The sequence below is a fragment of the Macaca nemestrina genome, chromosome 2 (assembly GCF_043159975.1).
Source record: "Macaca nemestrina isolate mMacNem1 chromosome 2, mMacNem.hap1, whole genome shotgun sequence".
Lineage (NCBI taxonomy): Eukaryota > Metazoa > Chordata > Mammalia > Primates > Cercopithecidae > Macaca > Macaca nemestrina.
This window is the reverse complement of record NC_092126.1, coordinates 105,422,835-105,443,815: the sequence shown is the minus strand read 5'-3', so window position 1 is coordinate 105,443,815 and position 20,981 is coordinate 105,422,835. Positions and strand designations below refer to the sequence as shown.

The following is a 20,981-nucleotide window of genomic DNA, read 5'->3' as shown; positions in this document are numbered from 1 at the left end:
CAGAATGGGAGAAAATTTTTGCAAACTATACCTCTGATAAAAGTCTAATATCTGGCCAGGCCTGGTGGCTCTCGCCTGTAATCCCAGCACTTTGGGAAGCCGAAACGGGTGGATACCCTGAGGTCAGGAGTTCAAGACCAGCCTGGCCAACATGGTGAAACCCCATCTCTACCAAAAATACAAAAATTAGCTGGGCGTGGTGGTGAGCACCTGTAATCCCAGCTACTCGGGAGGCTGAGACAGGAGAATCACGTGAACCTGGAAGGTAGACGTTGCCATGAGCCAAGATTGCGCCATTGCACTCCAGCCTGAGAAACAAGAGGGAAACTCCATCTCAAAAAAAAAAAGTCTAATATCCTGAATCTATGAGGAACTTAAACAAATTTACAAGAAACAAAAACATTTAAAAATGGGCAAAGGAGGCCAGGTGCAGTCACACGCTTGTAATCTCAGCACTTTGGGAGGCCGAGGCGGGTGGATCACCTGAGGTCAGGAGTTTGAGACCAGCCTAGCCAACATCATGAAACCCTATCTTTACTAAAAATATAAAAAATTAGCTGGGTGTGGCAACCAAGGCACCTGTAATCCCAGCTACTCGGGAGGCTGAGGCAAGAGAATTGCTTGAACCAGGGAGGCGGAGGTGGCCATGAGCCGAGATCGCGCCACTGCACTCCAGCCTGGGCACCAGAGCAAGACTCTGTTTCAAAAAATAAAATAAAATAAAATAAAATTTTAAATATGGGCAAAGGCCACAAACAGACACTTCTCAAAGGAAGACATACACATGGCCAAAAAGGATATGAAAAAAAGGCTCAGCATCACTAACCATTATTAGAGAAATGCAAAGCAAAACCACAATAAGACACCATCTCACACCAGTCAGAATGGCTATTAAAAAGTCAAAAAATAACAGATGCTGGTGAGGTTGAGGAGAAAACAGTATGCTTATCCACTGCGGGCAGAAATGTATTATAAGTTAGTTCAGCCTCGGTGGAAAGCAGTCTGGAGATTTCTCGAAGAATTTAAAATAGAACTACCATTCAACCCAATAATCCCATTATTGGGCATATACCTAAAGGAACAGAAATCATTCTACCATAAACACATATGCACATGCATCTTCATCGCAGCACTCTTCACAACAGCACTGGAGCCCTGGAGCTCAAGACCAGCCTGGGCAACATAGCAATACTTCATCATTTTTTTTTTTTGAGACTGAGTCTAACTCTGTCACCCAGGCTGGAATGCGGTGGTGCTATCTCAGCTCCCTGCAACATCCCCTTCCCATGTTTAAGCAATTTTCATATCTCAGCCTCCAGAGTAGCTGGGATTATAGGCATGAGCCACCATGCCCAGCCAGACCTCATCCCTTAATCAAAAATTTTTTTAAATTTTTAAAATAATAATAAACTATAGCAAAGACATGGAATCAACCTAGATGGCTATCAGTGGTGGACTGGACAAAGAAAATGTGGACATATATCACGGAATACTATACAGCCATAAAAAAAAAAAAGAACAAAATAATGTCCTTTGCAGCAACATGGATGGAGCTGAAGGCCATTATCCTAAGTGATTTAATGCAGGAACAGAAAACCAAATACCACATTTTCTGATTTGTAAGTGGAAATTAAACACTGAATACACATGGACACAAAGAAGGGAACAACAGACACCAGACAATGGGGCCTACTTGAAGCTGGAGGGTAGGAGGAGGGTGAGGACTGAAAAACTACCTATTCCGTTAGGTACAGTGCTAATTACCTAGTTGATGAAATTATCTGTACACCAATCCCCTGTGACAGGCCATTTACCCATGTAATAAACTTACACATGTACTACCTGAACCTAAAATAAAAGTTGGAAAGAAAAAGAAAAAAAAAAAACTAGTATGAGACTCACCCTTGGGATCATAAGCATTTTGCTGCTGAACATTAAATGAAGGCATGTTTTCAACACTTCGTTTCTATCTGAGGAACAATCGCCCTGGAAGGCTAACTAACTTGCAGACCGTCACTTGGAATCAGGATGGGCACTCCAAGACCTTGGCTCTCATCTGTGGCCAGCTTGCTCATGAAGAGCCTTGCCTAAGCTGCAACCAGCCCTAGAGTCTCCCTGTTCTCTAGCCAGGGCAATTCTTTTTCTTGCCATTTTACTGCTCCTTTTTTGATCAAACTGATGCCTGTGTAGAAGGTGATGAGACCAACATGTGCTCTTTCAAAGTGCCAACAGCCCCAGCACTCTTGTTATTGTAAAACAAGCCAGTGGTCTGGCACTATACTTGGTAATTTACATGCATGACCCTGTTTAAGGCTCACAATCTATAAAGTAATATCAGCACCCACTTTTTACAAGAGAGGAAACACAGAGACTAAACATTGCCTAGGATGTGAGCCTAGCTTTGAATGGATCCAAAGACACTGCTTGCCCTATGATGGCTCTGAGTAACACTGTTCTTAAAGCAGCTCATGGTCCAGTGGAGAATCAGACATTCCATGTGATCTTTGACCACTGATCATTCTCCTACATCTGTCCACTCTCTCTTAAAACAACCCTCTTGTAACAGGGGCAAAGGAACTCAAAGCAAAGACCCGCTGAGACTGCTGAAGTCCATATATGAAATATGCATACTCTAGCTAGGCTAAAGATGGGGTCTGAACTCCGAGGTCAAGTTGGGTTGGCGGCAGCTGATGGGCAACCATGCAAGAGGTCTGTTCCTCCCGTCTTTCATCTTACCACTCTCCTACCTCATGTGACCTTTCTGGCACTCTCATCAGTCCGGGTCAGCTCCTTAAATAACTGGACAAGTGGCTGCGCAGTGGAAAATACCATGTAAAAGTTGAACAGGTGGAAGATGAGGAGATGAGTTGCAGGTTTACAGCAACGGTGCCAGGGGGGTGAAAAAGCAAGGCTGTCAAGAAGCCGTTATCAGCCTCACAGGACCCTTATGCTACACAGCTCAGGATGGGCTTTCACATGCCCTAGGCCACGGCTCCTGCTCGTACAACAATCATATGCTACAGCTTCGTAGAATCATCCCCCTTTTGTGAGGCAGGGGTTGGGGAAAAGGCTCGGGGAAAGATTAAGTGACTTAATCAAAGTTTATCCCAAATAATTGTAGATGTAGGACTGGCAAGCATTTCTGATCACTGGAAAACTGCAACTACTGCTACACTATGCTGTGAAGGGAAGCAGCATCTTGGAAGAGGGTGTGTGTGACCACCCATAGAAAGAGAAAGATTTAGATGAGCCGACAGCAGCAACTATAGTCAGAAAGTCGGAGCAGCGTCAGGGTAACCAAAGGCACAGGAAAGGAGATAACAAAGGGTCAAGGACAACTGCCAGGGCCTCTTTTGAGCTCCTGGGAGAGCCCCCAGGGCCTCCTGAACAGCACAGGCCAGAACAGCTAGGGAGCCCAGGCAGTCCCTGTCACAGATTCTGCTCGAATGACTTCAGGGCAGACTTGTATGTGGACTGAGGGCTGCACGTGCGTGCCGTCATGCGTGTCTGTCCTCTCTTGCTCTCATTTCACATAAGCCCATGAACACACAAATACACATATGCACACACATACACATAAAATAAACGCCACTTTTAAGACTAAACCTTTCTCTGGCCCTGGAAAAAGTGAATCCCCCCAAATAATAAATCAACGGTCACGCAAAGAAAATTTCCACAACTCAAGGCAACTGGAGAAAAATAACTCTGACCCAGTTTAGTTCCAGAATCCAGCCCTCTCTCTTCTCTAAACCTTGTTTAGGACAGAAGCAAACACCCCAACACATGCACTGCCCTCAGTAAACACCTATGAGGTAAGGAGAAATCCGTTTAATCGATCCACATCTCATGAATGAAAACTGCTGTCATGTGACCAAATCCCCGTTTCCAAAAATGATTCTGTTGCAACTGAGAGAAAAGAAATCCCAAACCACGCTGCCTTCTGTAAGCTCACTCCTATCTCCCAAAATGAGGAAGAAAAAGAGAGAAAAAAAAAAAAAAAGCTGCACACTGACAGCCTTACATAACAGTCTGCATCTCTCCCTGGCTGACGGCAGCAGATTTATAAAATGCCATAAATAGCTCCCTCTCCTGCCACAGGAAACCAGGCTAAGAGGCTGAGCTGCAGAGCCTCGTACAGCCGGGCTCCTCTTTCGTTTACAATGGAACCTTTACGAGCAGAGCTTTCTAGCACAAAGCAAGTTCCGTGAAACCAGCTGGCCCAGGTCCGGTGAAGACGCACCACCTGAAAGACCCACAAAGCTGAGTCAGACATTCAAAACTTGGCTGTCGACTCCCGAGAGAGACAGCACTCCCAGGCCAGTGTAGAAATGGTAACCATAGGACATTGCTCTGCAAAGGGGCTTCTCCAGCAAACCAGGCCAACGGGGTTGCTGTTTTGGGTACATAGTGGCCTCTGGATGCTTAATACTGCCAGCCATGGGGCACGAGGCCAGTCTGACAGGCAGCCGGCAGGATGGAGGCAGTTCTCAGAGAAGCATCCCAGCAGGATATTACATGCCCCACTGTAACGTCCAATCAGAAAATCAGAACCTGAAGCAGGGTTCTCTCTGCATTCTCAAGACATCAGGAGGAATTTTGGAGGCTGGCCAAAGCCAGGAAGGGTGGTAGGAGGGGTAACCTCATCCCAAATCCCTGTGGGGTGGCTTGTTGGAAATCTGAGACTCCAGGCTGAAAAGCTATTGCTTTGAAGAGGAAAACTTTGCCTGAGAAGGGGTAGATGTCCTGAAGCAGGATGGCCTGCAGCCCACACTGTGTGTGTCATCACTCTGAATGGCAGGGTGTCTGGGGGAGAAAGAAAAGGGGGAGAGAGAGTGGGTATCTTTTTTTGTGTGTTTTTTTTTTTTTGGTTTGTTTTTTTTTTTTTTTTTTTGGAGACAGAATTTCACTCGTCATCCAGACTAGAGTGCAATAGTGCGATCTCAGCTCACTGTAATCTCCATTTCCCAGGATCAAGTGATTCTCCTGCCTCAGCCTCCTGCGTAGCTGGGATTACAGGCACCCACCACCAAAACCAGCTAATTTTTATATTTTTAGTAAAGACGGGGTTTCACCATGTTGGCCAGGCTGGTCTCAAACTCTTGCTCTTGGGTGATCAGCCTGCCTCAGTTTCCCAAAGTGCTGGGATTACAGACATGAGCCACCACGCCCCACCGAGAGTGCGTCTCTATGGGAAGGCAAGCACATGGGGCCTCATGCCTCCCCTGGATTAGGAATGAACCTTACCCAGCCAAAAACAGCGGCTGCCAAGCTATCACAGCCTAGAATAGAGTTAACAAAATAACTAGAGTGAGAAAGAGGTCCGGGAATATGGGATATGGGTTAGGAGAGGAAGAGAAAAGTTCTGTTTGTGATTCCTCCTTAGGTACTGGCTTTCACTGCACTCACTCCCTCGGAGGAACTTGGCTTTTAATAAATCATGACTCCAACAAGGAAAAGAGCAATATTGGCTGCTGCTTACCACACAGTGACTGTGTGCCTAGCCAGGCCTGGGTGCATTACTCCAAGGAGTCATTTGTCCAAAACTCACAGCAGCCCATGGGGCCCACATCATCACCCTCCTCAAGTCACCAATGGGGAAAGTAGGGCTGGAAGCAATTTGCCCACAGGACTAAGAACCAACAGGTGAAACTGGTGTTCAACCCAAGCCTGTTGATTACAATAGCTCCCGGCAAATATGCTAATAAATACATAAAATAAACATCAATGTACTTCAGTGTATTCTTATTTACTTACAGATTTAAAATTCATCAGAACAAAGAGTTGGTACATAAAAAGAACAACCAGCAGGCGGGAGCCACTGTGCCACACCTCCTGTATCTTTACTAAAGAAAATTCAGTGCTGGGCATGGTGGCTCATGCCTGTAATCCCAATACTTTGGAAGACCAAGTCAGGAGGACTGCTTGAGCCCAGGAGTTGGAGACCAGCCTGGGCAACATAGTGAGGCCTCATCTCTACAAAAAATAAACAAAATTAGCCAGGTATGGTGGTGCACACCTGTGGTCCCTGCTACTTGAGAGGCTGAGATGGGAGTATTGCTTGAGCCCAGGAGTTCAAGGCTGCAGTGAGCCATGATGGTGCCACCACACTCCTGCCTGGGTGGCAGAGCAAAACCCTGTCTCAAAACAACAGCAACAACAATAAAATTCAGTAATAAAAGTTTTCAGGAAAAAAATATCACTAGTAATCAAAGAAATGAAAAAATAAAACAAGTATGAGATACTATCATGTTATCTGTCAAATTGGCATTAATTATAATGATAACCTGTGTTGCTGACAAGGGTACAGGTAACAAGCTCACTCACACCCAGGAACACGAATCAAAAGCAATTCCAGGCTGGGCATGGTGGCTCAAACCTGTAATCCCGGCCTTTGTGGGGCCAAGGCGGGCAGATCACTTGAGGTCCGGAGTTCGAGACCAGCCTGGCCAACATGGTGAAACCCTGTCTCTACCAAAATGCAGAAATTAGCCAGATGTGGTGGCGGGCACCTGTAATCCCAGCTACTGGCAAGGCTGAGGCTGGAGAATCACTTGATCCCAGGAGGCAGCGGTTGCAGTGAGGGGAGACTACGCCATTGCACTCCAGCCTGGGCGACAGAACGAAATTCTGCCTCAAAAAAAAAAGCAATTCCACTTCTTCAGTTATTTTCTAAGAAAAATAATAACTGCGTACAAAGATGTAACTGTTCTCAGCATTTATACAACCATTAAAAATTGGAAAATGAAAATGTCTAACAGATTTCGATTAAATAAGGCATGGTCCTCCCACATATCGTGTCTGCACATTTTTCACAACGCCATTTCCAGTGACACTGCAGAGAATCACATGGTGGCCAAGAAAAGACGTTCTAGAGATAGATTAAGTGGGAAAACAGCAGGTCACAAAACAAAGTGCAGAATATAGTACCTCTGTTTAAACAAAAGTGAGACATGTACAAATATAATTAAAGAATATTTCCAGTAGAATTTCATCTTCACAGGCAGCCCATCCCCACCCAGAGAAATACACCCAACAGTCCTCAGTTACCCTCCTTATTAGGTACTTGTCTGACCTCCAACATGACAAGCCCAGCCCTCCCCTGTTGACAGCTAAGTGAGCTTAGCAGCACTGCACCATCCGACCCACCCACAACATTTTTTTTTTTGAGACAGGGTCTTGCTGTGTCACCCAGGCTGGAGTAAACTGGCACAATCAAGTCTCACTGCAGCCTTGACCTCCCAGGCTAAAGCGCTCCTCCCACCTCTAGCTGCGACTATAGGCCTGCACCACCACGCCCAGCTAATTTTGTGTGTGCGTGTATGTAGAGTTGGGGTCTCACCATGTTGTTCAAACTCCTGTGCTCAAGTAATGCACCCACCTCAGCCTCCAAAGTGCTGGGATTACAGGCATAAGCCACCACGCCTGGCCTCCACAACTTTTAAACAGCCCGACATGAGCACATTTCCTAACCATGACCACACAGATACAAATGCATCTCCTAAAGCACTTCCACTATAAGTTCAAATCCTGTAGGGACAGAAAGACGCAGTCAAAATAGGTCACTGTATGATGCTGGCCAACTTAAAATCAGTTAACTCTTACAACCCTCAGTTTTCTCATCTATAAAATGGGAAGCTGTTATAAGGATTAAATGATCTAGTACAATAATGTAAAGAAAAATGCACTCTAAGAATACAGTAAAAGTTCAATAAATGACTGCTCTACAGTTACTGCTGAGGTAATTTCCCGTAAGCAGTAAGGGTTAACTTGTTGGTGAAATGGAGACCCTATTTCAATAGGTATTGTCCTACAAACAGACTACGTGAAAATTTCAAGTAGTGACAAATTATATTTCATTCCTTAAAGACTCACTTCTACCTGTTTTACTACAGTGTTGTGTCCTCAGTGCCTGAAACATGGTAAAACTCAATGAGTGCAGAATGAACTTAATGATTCACCCTTTATCCCCAAGACACTGAAAATAACCAACCCAACTCTTTTCTCTTAACTACAAACTACACGGACCACATGCAGTGGCATGCCTGTAATCACAGTGCTTCGGGAGGCCAAGGGGGGAGGATCATTTGAGGCCAAGAGATCAAGACCAGCCTGGGCAACATAGGGAAACTCGGTCTCTACAAAAAATTAAAAAAGAAAAAAGTTGGCTGGACATGGTGGCACGCCTGTAGTCCCAGCTACTTGGGAGGCTAAAGTAGAAGGATTGCTTGAGCCTAGGAGTTCAAGGCTGCAGTGAGCTATGATCACACTACTGCTGCTCTCCAGCCTGGGTGGCAGAGTAAGACTCTGTTTCTTCTTTCTTTTTTCTTTTTTTTTTTAGATGGAGTCTCGCGCTCTTGCCCAGACTGGAGTGCGATGACACAATCTCAGCTCACTGCAACCTCCACCTGCCAGATTCAAGTGACTCTTCTGCCTCAGCCTCCCATTACAGGCACCCGCCATCACGCCCGGCTAAGTTTTGTACTTTTGTAGAGACGGGGTTTCACCGTGTTGGCCAGGCTGGTCTCGAACTCCTGACCTCAGATGATCTGCCCTCCTCAGCCTCCCAAAGTGCCGGGATTACTGGACTGACCCACCACGCCCCGGCCATAGGACCCTGTTTCTAAATAAATAAATACATTTTTTGAAAATTCACATGGAAAAAGCTGATTGCCAAAGAAGAAAAAAAAAATTAACTACATAATAGGCCAATTACAAACATACCAACCTATAAAGCACAATGGATATTCACTGAACCATCTGTCATATTAGGAAATTAGAAGAAAGTGTGTGAGGGGCTTCCTGACTAACAGTACAGAATGACAATCCACCAGGATCACGTTGCCGTCAACTTCTGAAATTAATTCGCAAAACTTACAAAGCCTGAAAAGCAAAAAAAACTCTCATCTAAGCACCAAAGGGGAACTGGAAGTTTTTGTTTTAAGGCGTGTATTTTGAAAAGTTTCATTTCTATTTCCATATTAGCTTCTCAATGTGCACTGGACTACAGTGAAATCACAGTCTTGTGTTTTTGAAAACAGATTCTGCAGCTATGGAAACTGAATCTGTCACTATATTTTGACTTCACTGTAGGATCGAGTGAGAAGAAACATCTCAGCCTGGGCACAGCCACTTAGCTACATATCTTTTTCTTTTTAATAAAAAAACGTGCTTAACCGTAATTGACAAAGTCCTTAAATACCTAATTTTCAGAACAAAGTGTACCACATAAAAGTCCCTTCAGTTAATAATTCCTTCAGGCACGTGTGAAAAGGTACCTGATTTTACTAATTCTAAATAATCCCTAGAGAGGCAAGGGAGTTTTGCTTGGTCCACAATTAAAAGTCAGATTCTAGACTTCAATCAACTTGACTACAAAGAAGAAATTCTCTACAAAGCACTAACGCACACATCTGGGAAACGACAGCTCAAATTTTATCAGCCACTTTTGATAAGTAATCCAAAGCAGACCTCGGGATTACTCAAGAAGTAGCACAAATAATTAGGAATGTGTGGTATTGAGGGAAGAAGCCAAGAGCCTCTGTATAAGAATCCCCCAGGAAATAGCGAGGTCAAGGGCCAAAGCCACAGAGGGGCTAAAGGGAGCATGTCATCCCTCCCCCGCAGCCCCTGAAAAAGGCACTCCATTAGCCTTTCTCATTGAAATTAACAGGGCCGTTACTAGGAAACGGGTCCAAACAGTCATGTACACACCAAATGAATAAATAGTGACAGCTGGGCCTTCAGTCACCATGTCATGGGATGGCAAGATGGCCTTACAGTGAGTTGGCGGTGATAAGCACAACGCATAAAAGTAATAGCAAGATAGGAAATGAAAAGAGGAAACACAGAGGCTAGGAACTGCATGCATGGTAGGACTGAGCCATGTCCAAGCTAAGGAATACTGGTTCCTCACTGGTCCTTGCTGGGCAGTACTCCAGGAGCACCAATGGTGGGAGGTCCCACTTCTGCATGGCTCATGACCTTGCTGCTCGGGGTGGGGGTGGGGGGTCAATGTCCACACCCAGCCTTCCCACGCTGGGCTCTCTCCCTCTCCATGACCATCCCATTTCAGAGCAAGTGAATCCCTCCATGGCCTTAGGAGGTCTAACACACCTCAGAGCTTACCCTTCACAACTTAAACTTTTCTTTTTTTTGAGACAGAGTCTCACTCTATTGCCTAGGCTGGAGTGCAGTGGCGCGATCTCAGCTCACTGTAACCTTCGCCTCCCAGAATCAAGAGATTCTCGTGTCTCAGCCTCCCAAATAGCTGGGACTACAGGTGTGCGCCATCACACCTGGCTAATCTTTGGAATTTTAGTAGAGACAGGGTTTTGCCATGTTGGCCAGGCCAGTCTTGAACTCCTGGCCTCAAGTGATCTGCCTGCCTCAGTCTTCCAAAATGCTCGGATCACAGGCATGAGCCACTGGGTCCAGCCTCCACAACTAAAACTTTAACAGGGTTTTGTTCTATTGGAAGGGTAGAAAAGGAATTTTTGGCAGAAGGAATAAGAAAACCCTTTAAAAGCTCAACATGGAGTTAAGATTCAAGAGGTAGCCAGGTACGGTGGCTCATGCCTATAATCCCAGCACTTTGGGAGGTTGAGGCGAGTGGATCACTTGAGCCTAGGAGTTGGAGACCAACCTGGGAAACATAGTGGGACACGATCTCTATAAAAAAATTAAAAATGAGACAGGTGTGGTGGCCCACGCCTATAGTACCAGATACTTGGGAGGCTGAGGTGAGAGGATGGCTTGAGCCCAGGAGGTCAAGGCTGTAGTGAGTCATGATTGCGCCACCACACTCCAGCCTGTGCAACAAAATGAGACCCTGTTTCTTAAAAAATAAATAAAACTATTCCAGTACTTCCACAATTCTGTGGCCCAATTATGTTAGGTAAAGGCTATTCAGTTTGATATTGTCTGATTAATATCAAACTGAATAGCCTTTACCCAACATAACCACAGGTTGAGCACCCCAAATCTGAAAATTCAAAATCCAAAATGCTCCAAAATCAAAAACTTTTGAGCACTGGCATGATGTTGAAACGAAATATTCACTGAAGTATATCGGATTTCAGATTTTCAAACTTGGGATGTTCAATCAGCAAGTATAATGCAAATATTCTACATTCCAAAAGAATCTGAAATCTAAAACACTTCTGATTCCAAGCATTTTGGAAAAAACACTCAATCTGTATTTTTATTTATCTTATTTTATTTATTTGAGATGGGAATCTCATTCTGTGGCCCAGGATGGAGTGCAGTGGCACAATCTCAGCTCACTGCAACCTCCACCTCCCAGGTTCAAGCAGTTCTCGTGCCTCAGATTTCTGAGTAGCTGGGGTTACAGGTGTGTACACCCACGCTCAGCTAATTTTTTTTGTCTTTGTTTTCGTTTTTAGTAGAGACAGGGTTTCACTATGTTGACCAAGGACCTCAGGTGATCCGCCCGCCTTGGCCTCCCAAAGTGCTGGAATTACAGGTGTGAGCCACCATGCCCAGCCTGTATTTTTTTTTCTTTAAGTATAGCTACTTAACCCACTAAAAATATACCCTTACTATTCTATGGTAAAATTAATTCATAAATCATCATGAGAAAAGTTTTTCATTCCAGGAAGTTTAGCACAAATATTTTAACTTCAGTATTTTAGGAAACATTCTATAATCTGCTTGAAGTGTTTATTATGTACTTATATTTCCATAATAAGTTCATAATGAAGCAACATTCATTCTATGCTATTAGTCTAGGATCACATGGTACCTTCCCAGATTCTAGGTGATAACATTTTAGAGTTCTTAGAAATTATATTTGGGTAACTCAGACAGCAAGGTCAAAAATGTATTTTATTTCTTAATCTTTCAACATTGACATCAGACTGTGAGAGAATTCTTCTTAAGTATTTTTTTTTTTAATTTGTATCCTTCTATTTATTTATTCATTTGAGACCAGGTTGTAAGACTGGCTAATTTTTGTATTTTTGGTAGAGACAGGGTCTTGCTATGTTGCCCAGGCTGGTCTTGAACCCCTGGGCTTAAGGGATCCACCCACCTAGGCCTCGAAATGTGCTGGGATTACAGGCGTGAGCCACTGTGCCTGGCTGCAAGTATTTGCATTTTTGTGATGTGTCATTACCACCCAATACAGAAGGCATTTGTGGTCTCCCTCAGGTCAGATAGTAACGAGGGCCGGACATGTAAAATGGGTTCCCTCCCATATCTGGTGCTCTGAAAGGGATGGCTGGGCCTCTCTCTCAAGTGGATACAATTTCCACACAACCACCACGGCTTCTCATATGGTGGCTGGATCCCAAGAAGGGGTGTTCAACGTATGAGACAGAAATTACAGATCTCTTTAGACTCAATTTTAAAAGTTACACAGTGTCACTTCTACCACAAACTATTGGTCAAAATACGTCACAAGGCCAGCCCAGATTCAAGGGGAACGGTTACAGACTCTACATCTGGATGGAAGTATGGTAAGAATTTTCAGCCCACCACAGGGCCAGAAAGCAGACAATAAGGCACAGTTGGGCTGCCCCGGCACCTATGCTCTTTTTCACTGTGTGGCTCCCACCACCTTTTTTTTTTTTTTTTTTTTTTGAGACAGAGTGTTACTCCGTCACCAAGGCTGGAATGCAGTGGCATAATCTCAGCTCACTGCAACCTCTGCTTCCCAGGCTCAAGCGCTTAATCATCCCACCTCAGCCTCCCAAGTAGATGGGGTTACAGACGTGTCCCACCAGACCTGGCTAGTTTTTGTAATTGTTGTAGAGACAGGGTTTTGCCATGTTGCCCAGGCTGGTCTCAAACTCCTGATCTCAAGTGATTTGCCCGCCTCAGCCTCCCAAAGTGCTAGGATTACAGGCACAAGTCACCACACCCAGCCACACCTTTACAAAAGAGCAAGAACTCCATCACAAAGGCATTCCTGGTTGGGTAGGGCGGGTGGGAATGTACTGACAGACATAACCTGGATGCTCCTTCAGCTATGGCCTAGGGCAGGGTTTGGCAAATTTTTCCTGTAAAGCAGAAAATAATAATTTCAGACTTTGAGGGCAATATAGTCTCCGTTGCTACTCCGCAGTTGTAGCAGGAAGGCAGTCACAGAAAATATGGAAATGAATAGGTGTGGCTGTGTTCCAATAAAACTTTATTTATAACAGCAGGCAGTGGGATTGATTTCACCCAGAAGTCAATTTGCTGACCCGTGGTCTGGGAGAATAAGCACTAGATTTGGTACTGGAAAACCAGGCCTGGAATTCTGACTTTACTACTCACTACTAGTGTGACCTTGTTTGAGTTTCTTAAAATTTCTGAAGTGTGTCCTCCACATCTCAAAAACGGGATAATGTCATCCATCTGCTAAGGTGGTTCTGGGGAGTGAGATAATACAGGTGAAAAGTGCAGTGCACATCCCCTCATAAAGCAAACATGCCTTTGCTGCAGTGCAGAGCCTGGAGAACAGCTCAAGGGGGCTGTCGGGAAGTCCCACCAGGCAGGACACAAGCGAGTGTTAGGCACTATTTTCCAACCAAGTGAAGACTTCATTGATGAGAATTATATTAGGCAGCAGCAACCTAAATAGTCTTTGCTAAAGACCTATCATTGTTTTCCTTTTTCTCAACAGCAAAATACTTTGTTTTAAGGCATACAGATAGCACTGACACAACCTATTTCACAAACCCTATTTCACACAAAGTAGCACGCATGGTCAGTGAAAAGGAAAATAAAAACCACTAATATGAAGAAGCCTCAGAGATGTCATTACTCAAATACAAAGTTTTTCAGAGGCATAGCAGTATAATCATGCTGTATTTAAGCTGGTTTTGTAGATTCTGAAATGTTAAAAAATAGTCTCCGAGACAAGCATATTTTTTAATGCTAAAAGTATAACTGGAATTTTTAAACATGTAGATGCAAACTTTATTTTTTTTGAAATTGGCCCTAGTAGAAAAAAAATCATTCAAAATTAAGATCTATCCTTAGCCAAAGGAATCAAAAGCACTGAAGCATTTTGTTTGCACCTCCACTTGTACGGCACCCCTTTATAATACCAGTAGTTCACCAAGAGATTGAGAGTTCCACAAGAGTAACAGGCAGCATTGTACTCCCGCTTTTGGAAAATTCCACTTCATCCACAGGAAAGTGGACATGTTAGAAGGTGAGTGACTTGTCCATTGTCAAAACCTTGTCTGCTGCAGGATTCCTGCCACACATATGAGCAGGATCTCTCTCAGCCATGGCTCTTGCAATTTCAATGTCCCCTTCTCCCAACTGGGCAGACTTAGCCAGAAGCAGCTGTCCCAGAGCCTCCACCCAAGACAGCTGCATTCTAGAGGGATGGCGTCAGCAATAGCCTAGAAGGGCGTGGTTTCCCTCCTGAGCCCCAGAGTGAGTGCCAATGGCTGTCATCATTTGAATTGAATATCCGCTTCCAAAATAACCTGGACCACTTCCAAGGCAAAGTACTACCGAATAAAGTTCAAATCCATGCAGATGAGTAGACGATGGGCTTGCTGCTCCTGATTCATTAGTTAATAAACTGGTATATATTGTTGGTGTTCTGACCCATAAATTAGACAGGAAAGAAGTGAGACGACTTGGTATAACACAAGCCAGAGTGAACACTCCCAAATTCTCTCGTATTTATACTTGCATAGAATGGAATTCTCACGTGATGGCTGGGATTTCTATATTAAGTATCTTGGGCCAATCTTCTACTAAATAAAGTTCAAGTGGCACTGGGTTCACATGATATTCAGAGCTCTGTAGCAGCTGATTATTTTCCCCGTATCTCCTGCTTTGGAACTTCAGCTTCAAAGTAGCTCCTTGCCTGCTTTTGCCATGGCCAGAGTTCACTCTGTACCCAGGAGGTGTAAATATGATGAGCTATAAAAAGGCTGATAGACAACAGGGCTGCCTCCCTGGCACTGTGCGTGGGGGGCAGTGGTGCATGTGTGGGTGTGCATGTGGGGGGATGCGTGTGTGGGTGTGTGTGTGGGATGGTGTGCATGTGTGGGTATGTGTGTGGGTATGCGTGTATGAGGGGGTGCGTGTGGGGGGGCGTGTGGGGGGCGTGTGTGTGGGGGTGTGCTGGGGGTGCTGGTGTGGGTGTGGGGGTGTATGGGGGTGTGTGCGTGGGGGGGTGCATGTGTGGGTGTGCGTGCGTGGGGGGTATGCATGGGGTGTGTGTTGGGTGCATGTGTGGGTGTGAGCGTGCAGGGGTGTGCGTGGGGGGTGCGTGTGGGTGTGCGTGTGTGCGTGCACGCATGCACAGATGTACACATACCCATCACTCTTTAAAACTTAAGGTCGGCCGGGCGCGGTGGCTCAAGCCTGTAATCCCAGCACTTTGGGAGGCCGAGACGGGCGGATCACGAGGTCAGGAGATCGAGACCATCCTGGCTAACACAATGAAACCCCGTCTCCACTAAAAATACAAAAAAATTAGCCGGGCGTGGTGGCGGCGCCTGTAGTCCCAGCTACTCGGGAGGCTGAGGCAGGAGAATGGCGGGAACCCGGGAGGCGGAGCTTGCAGTGAGCCGAGATTGCGCCACTGCACTCCAGCCTGGGCGACAGAGCGAGACTCCGCCTCAAAAAAAAAAAAAAAAAAAACTTAAGGTCAATTGTTACATAAGATGTTAACATTAGAGGAAGCTGGGTCAAGGGTGTATGGGAACTCTTTGCATATGTTTTGTAACTTTTCAACCAATCTAAAATTATACCATAACAAAGGGCTTTTAAAAACACACTTTCACGTCAGCTTCGAGGCCTGAAGCATACCATTTAGGTTTTCACAGGGTCCTTCAGCATAAGTCATTAAGTCCCTTGGAGGGTCAGTTTATTTAGCCCTAAATGAACCTGATGAGATCCCCAAAAGACTGCAAAACAAACAAACAAACAAACAAAAAAACAGGCCGGGCGTGGTGACTCATGCCTGTAATCCCAGGATTTTGAGAGGCCAAGGTAAGTGGATCACCTGAGGTCAGGAGTTCGCGACCAGCCTGGCCAACATGGCGAAACTCCGTCTCTACTAAAAATACAAAAAAATTAGCCGGGTGTGGTGGCGGGTGCCTGTAATCCCAGCTACTCAGGAGGCTGAGGCAGGAGAATGGCTTGAACCCGGGAGGCGGAGGTTGCAGTGTGTAGAGAACAGGCCACTGCACTCCAGCCTAGGCAACAAGAGCAAAACTCCGTCTCGAAGAAAAAAAAAAAAAAAAAAGCAGCCAAAAATGACCTGACAAACAGGTGTGATATTAATATGACAACATTCACATTAAGGCTTGATTCCAATGACAGACTGAGACTATAAACCAGTGAGATTAGGCCGGGCACGGTGGTTCACGCCTGTAATCCCAGCACTTTGGGAGGCCAAGGCGGGCGGATCACGAGGTCAGGAGATCGAGACCAACCTAGCTAACACGGTGAAACTCCATCTCTACTAAAAATACAAAAAAATTAGCCGGGTGTGGCGGCAGGCACCTGTAGTCCCAGCTACTCGGGAGTCTGAGGCAGGAGAGTGACGTGAACCTGGGAGGCGGAGCTTGCAGTGAGCCGAGATTGCGCCACTGCGCTCCAGCCTGAGCGACAGAGCGAGACTCCGTTTCAAAAAATAACATAACATAACATAAAATGAAATAAAATAAAAAACCAGTGAGATTGCTAAGGGACCACACCTGGAAAAGAGGCACTCCTCTACCATTACATTACTTACCTGTCCCACAGTTTCAAAGCTACCCCATCTCTCCTCCCTGCTCCTCAGAACCCGTGGGTCTTGGTATTTGCTATTCCCTCTACCTGTAATCTACCTTTACCACCCGCCCTTACCCACCACCACCACCACCCCGCCCAACGTGGTGCAGTAGCCGTCTCTGTCTTTTTTCATATCTTAGCTGACACCTCAACCCCCTGGCATCCCCTTCCTTTATTTTTCTTCTTAGAAGCTATTCCTTCTAATATACTACAATATACTCATTTGTTTATTTCCCCTCTCTCCCAAACAGAATGTAAGCTCCATGTGGACGGAGCTTTTGTGTGTGTTGTTCATTGCTAACAGGATTTCTTGAAAACCTTCTATGGGCTTTCCCTATGAGTTTTATTGACATGGTTCTCTGGAATCATTGAGAAAAGAACAGAATGTTTTTTAAAAAGAAAAGACATTTCTTATGCAGGGGGAAAGAAAGAAGTGATTAATATCAACAAGCACTTTCAGAATTACTATGTACCTGTAACACTGTCCTCCATGCTTTAAATATTGTATTATTATGCATACTAAGTATATGTTACTTTATATAATCTCACTCATTCCTAAATGATCTGTGAAGTCAAAGGAGCAGATGTTATTATGCCCATTGCACAGAGGAGGAAACTGAAGTACCATAAGCAAGCGGTGAAGCCAGCACAAGAATCTAAGTTACCCTGTATCTTGCTGCCTAGAAGAGCCTCCATCACAGCTGGCTGTCTCTCCGTGGAATAAAAATACTCTGAAATCAGTCACTTTTAAATTTTTTTCTAGGAAATAAAAAGCTTTCTGAGTTGGATGATTTTTTTAATAGAAGCCAAATATGAAGGAAAACTATATATGACCCATCACATATATTCTTGTAGGAAAATGCACAGAAATGTCCACAAGGGAGAAAGGAAACACCTGAGGCCTGCTGATAGGCACAGGGAGAAACAGGCCACAGTTCTCTTTCAGTCACTGTTTTGAAAATTTTATTAGAATGCATAAAGACTAGCAGAAAGATAACTGATGAAGACAAGTCATTATCTTTCTAAAATACGGTTAACTCAGGTCCTATCCTGGAGTGGACAGCAGGGATGGGAATCTGAAAATCTGTATACACACAGAAGCACACTTCACAGGGCCCTGAAGTCCCAGCCTGGGCAAGAGAAAGAGGCCTTGTCTCTAATAAAATTTTTTTTTAATTAGCCAGACATAGTGGTGCATGCCTATAGTCCCAGCTACTCGGGAAGCTGAGGGGGAGAGTCACTTGAGCCTGGGAGGTTGAGGCTACAGCAAGCCATGATCGCACCACTGCACTCCAGCCTGGGCAACAGAACAAGATCCTGTCTCAAAAGAAAAAAAAAAAAAGTTCCCTGAAGTCCAAGCCTACTTATATCATATGTATGTATGTATGTGTATACACATACATACATACATACATATACACATATACATATACATATACACATACACGTACACATATACATGCATGCATACGCACATGGATTTATTTTAAATTCAGTAAATGAGCACTTTATCTTTTAAAAAATTGCAGCACAGAGCAGATGGTAAAGAGTGAATCTCTTAAGATACACAGTTTTTCACATTTTAATATCTCTAAAACTGAATTTTGTCTTATAGCCAATTGTCCCTTATTATGCTTACTTTGTAGCACTTTTTGCTTTCTTAGAGGTACATAAAGCAACACTGTATCTTACGATCTGTTGTGTGTGGGGGTGGGAGTTCAGCGCAACAATTCAAATGGGCCACCAAACAATGGGTAAGGCCACAATGGACATTAAAGGGAGATCCCTGCATCAGCCAGGAGATAGGACAGGTTGACTTTAAAGGTTCCCTCCAGGCCAGGCGTGGTGGCTCTTGCCTGTAATTCCAGCACTTTGGGAGGCTGAGGCGGGCAGATCATCTGAGGTCAGGTGTTCGAGACCAGCCTGGCCAACGTGGTGAAACCTCGTCTCTACCAAAAATACATAAAAAATAAGCTGAGCGTTATGGCGGGAGCCTGTAATCCCAGCTACCAGGGAGGCTGACGCAGGAGAATTGCTTGAACCCGTGAGGCAGAGGTTGCAGTGAGCCAAGATCACACCACTGCACTCCAGCCTGGCAACAAGAGCGAGACTCTGTCTCAAAAAATAAATTAATTAAATTAAATTAATAAATAAAGGTTCCCTTCAGTCCTCAGTTATCAAAATAAAGATGAACATGATAAAATGAAATTTAAGGGCAAAAGCATACTTACAAACAAAACTTATCTTCGTCAATCTCCACAACTTCCAGGGCACAAGAGTATTATCTATATCTTAAAGATGAGGAGGCTCCAAGGAGTATTTTACCCAAAAGCTGGCCACAGGTCTGACTTCCCAACGAAAAGGCCACTGTGGCAGAGCAGTAAGAGAAGCAGTAGCCAAACCAGAAGAGCTCAAAGGTGGTAAAACTAACGCAACCAAGGGCGAAGGGCAAACCTGGGAAGCAGTAAAGGAGGAAATGATGTTTGAGTTCAGCTTTACAAGGAAGCTCACTGAATGACATGTTCAGGTTTACAGGCATTTAAAATGAAAACGCCTTTCAGTTGGTTGTATTTTCTGGTTTCTTCAAATACTTAAGAATAAAAGCACAAACTGATTAACATGGTGTGGGCTACATGTCAGGTGAACCAGGGTGAGTTCTCCAGGTTATAAGACACTTGATGGAGGAGAGACATGTGGCCTGCCCAAGATGCAAATGAGACGGAGCCAGCCCCAGAATCTAAGTTGGTCCGCTCCCTTTCTGCTTGGCCACACACAGCAGCAGGTCAGCGCTCGCCTTCCGGCAGGTTCCCCTCAGATCACAAGATGAGGGCAGCAGATACAGCATCACCGGCAAACATGACAAAACCCTCCCCAGGAAACTGCAGCCGACTTGTTCTGATCCCAATCGGCCCAGTCAAAACTACAGCAGAGGGAACAGGACCACTGTGACTGGCTTGGACCAATCAATACCCACCGGACGCCTCCTCAACCCCTACTCCAGCATGCTGCAAAGGAGGCTTAAGAATGGAACGAAATCTGGCTTCTATTAGGAAAGAAGAAAGTGTGGCAGAGATGGATGTGAACTGGCAATCAATTTCTGTTACTCCCATCATTCACCATTCACTCCTTCCCCCCTTCCTTCCTTCATTCAAGAAGCAGCACCATGAACCTACTGTCAGTAGGTTCTTTGTGGAGAAAACAATTGCACAAAACTGGATTCCAGCCCTCCAGGAGCTCATGGTCCATCCATATTTACATAAGAATATTCCATTCTCCTTGGTATCCAAAGTAGCACTGGACAGCCCAGGTGGTCTAAACAGCAAAGAGTAATTCAGAGTGCCTTTAATGACTGTACCTTAAAATGCACCAGTGCCCTAGTTCCCATCTTCATGATCACTGCCAGCCAGGAGATTGCTGGATCTGAATCGGCCAAAGTGGCAGAAGGTGCCCTTCACCAGGCCCCTGTTCTATTCATGGCAGCTGTGCACGGCTCAGGTTACAGGTTGGTTCAAATCCACAGAAAACTGGCTCCTCTAGCTGAGGCAATCTTGGTACTTTGCTTTGTCTCTTACAAAAGATTTTTATTTTTAAAATCCTAATATTGGAAATAGAAACGTTGAGCTAAAAGCTATTAAGAAGGATGTAGAACAGTCTATTATTACAATCAGGGCCAGAAAAAAGGACTGTGAATTCAAAAATTTACAAGCACACAATATTGTATCCTAACATGGCATACATTTAAAGGTTAAGATATGAAAAATGCATACTTTAATGTTGCACTTGGGACAATATTAAAAAGTGGGAATCTTAACCTTTTTTCTAGATTTCTGAGTGAACAAAAGAATGCTTTTAATTTCAAATTTTCTAATAATTCTCCAAGGTAAAATAATCTAATAACTTTGCTTAATATAATTTTAAAATCAATTATATAAAAGAAAATATTTGCTTATGTTGAAGTATTTTCTTTTTTTTTTTTTTTTTTTTTTTTGAGACGGAGTGTCGCTCTGTCGCCCAGGCTGGAGTGCAGTGGCCGGATCTCAGCTCACTGCAAGCTCCGCCTCCCGGGTTCACGCCATTCTCCTGCCTCAGCCTCCTGAGTAGCTGGGACTACAGGCGCCCGCCACCTCGCCCGGCTAGTTTTTTGTATTTTTTAGTAGAGATGGGGTTTCACCGTGTTAGCCAGGATGGTCTCGATCTCCTGACCTCGTGATCCGCCCGTCTCGGCCTCC

At 44.7% G+C, this 20,981-nt stretch overlaps 1 protein-coding gene across 2 annotated transcripts in view; it reads right to left on the bottom strand.

Annotated features, from left to right (window-relative positions):
* The window catches only part of LOC105480262 (trafficking kinesin protein 1), a 213,005-nt gene that overhangs the window by 149,843 nt on the left and 42,181 nt on the right, over positions 1-20,981 (bottom strand). The window contains exon 1 of one of the 2 annotated variants that reach the window (XM_071091493.1): positions 18,984-19,442. The exons of the other annotated variant lie outside the window; for it this stretch is intronic. The gene's annotated coding sequence lies outside the window, so the exon portion shown is untranslated. Of the gene's footprint in view, positions 1-18,983; positions 19,443-20,981 lie in introns of those variants that run through there. 2 annotated transcript variants of the gene reach the window in all.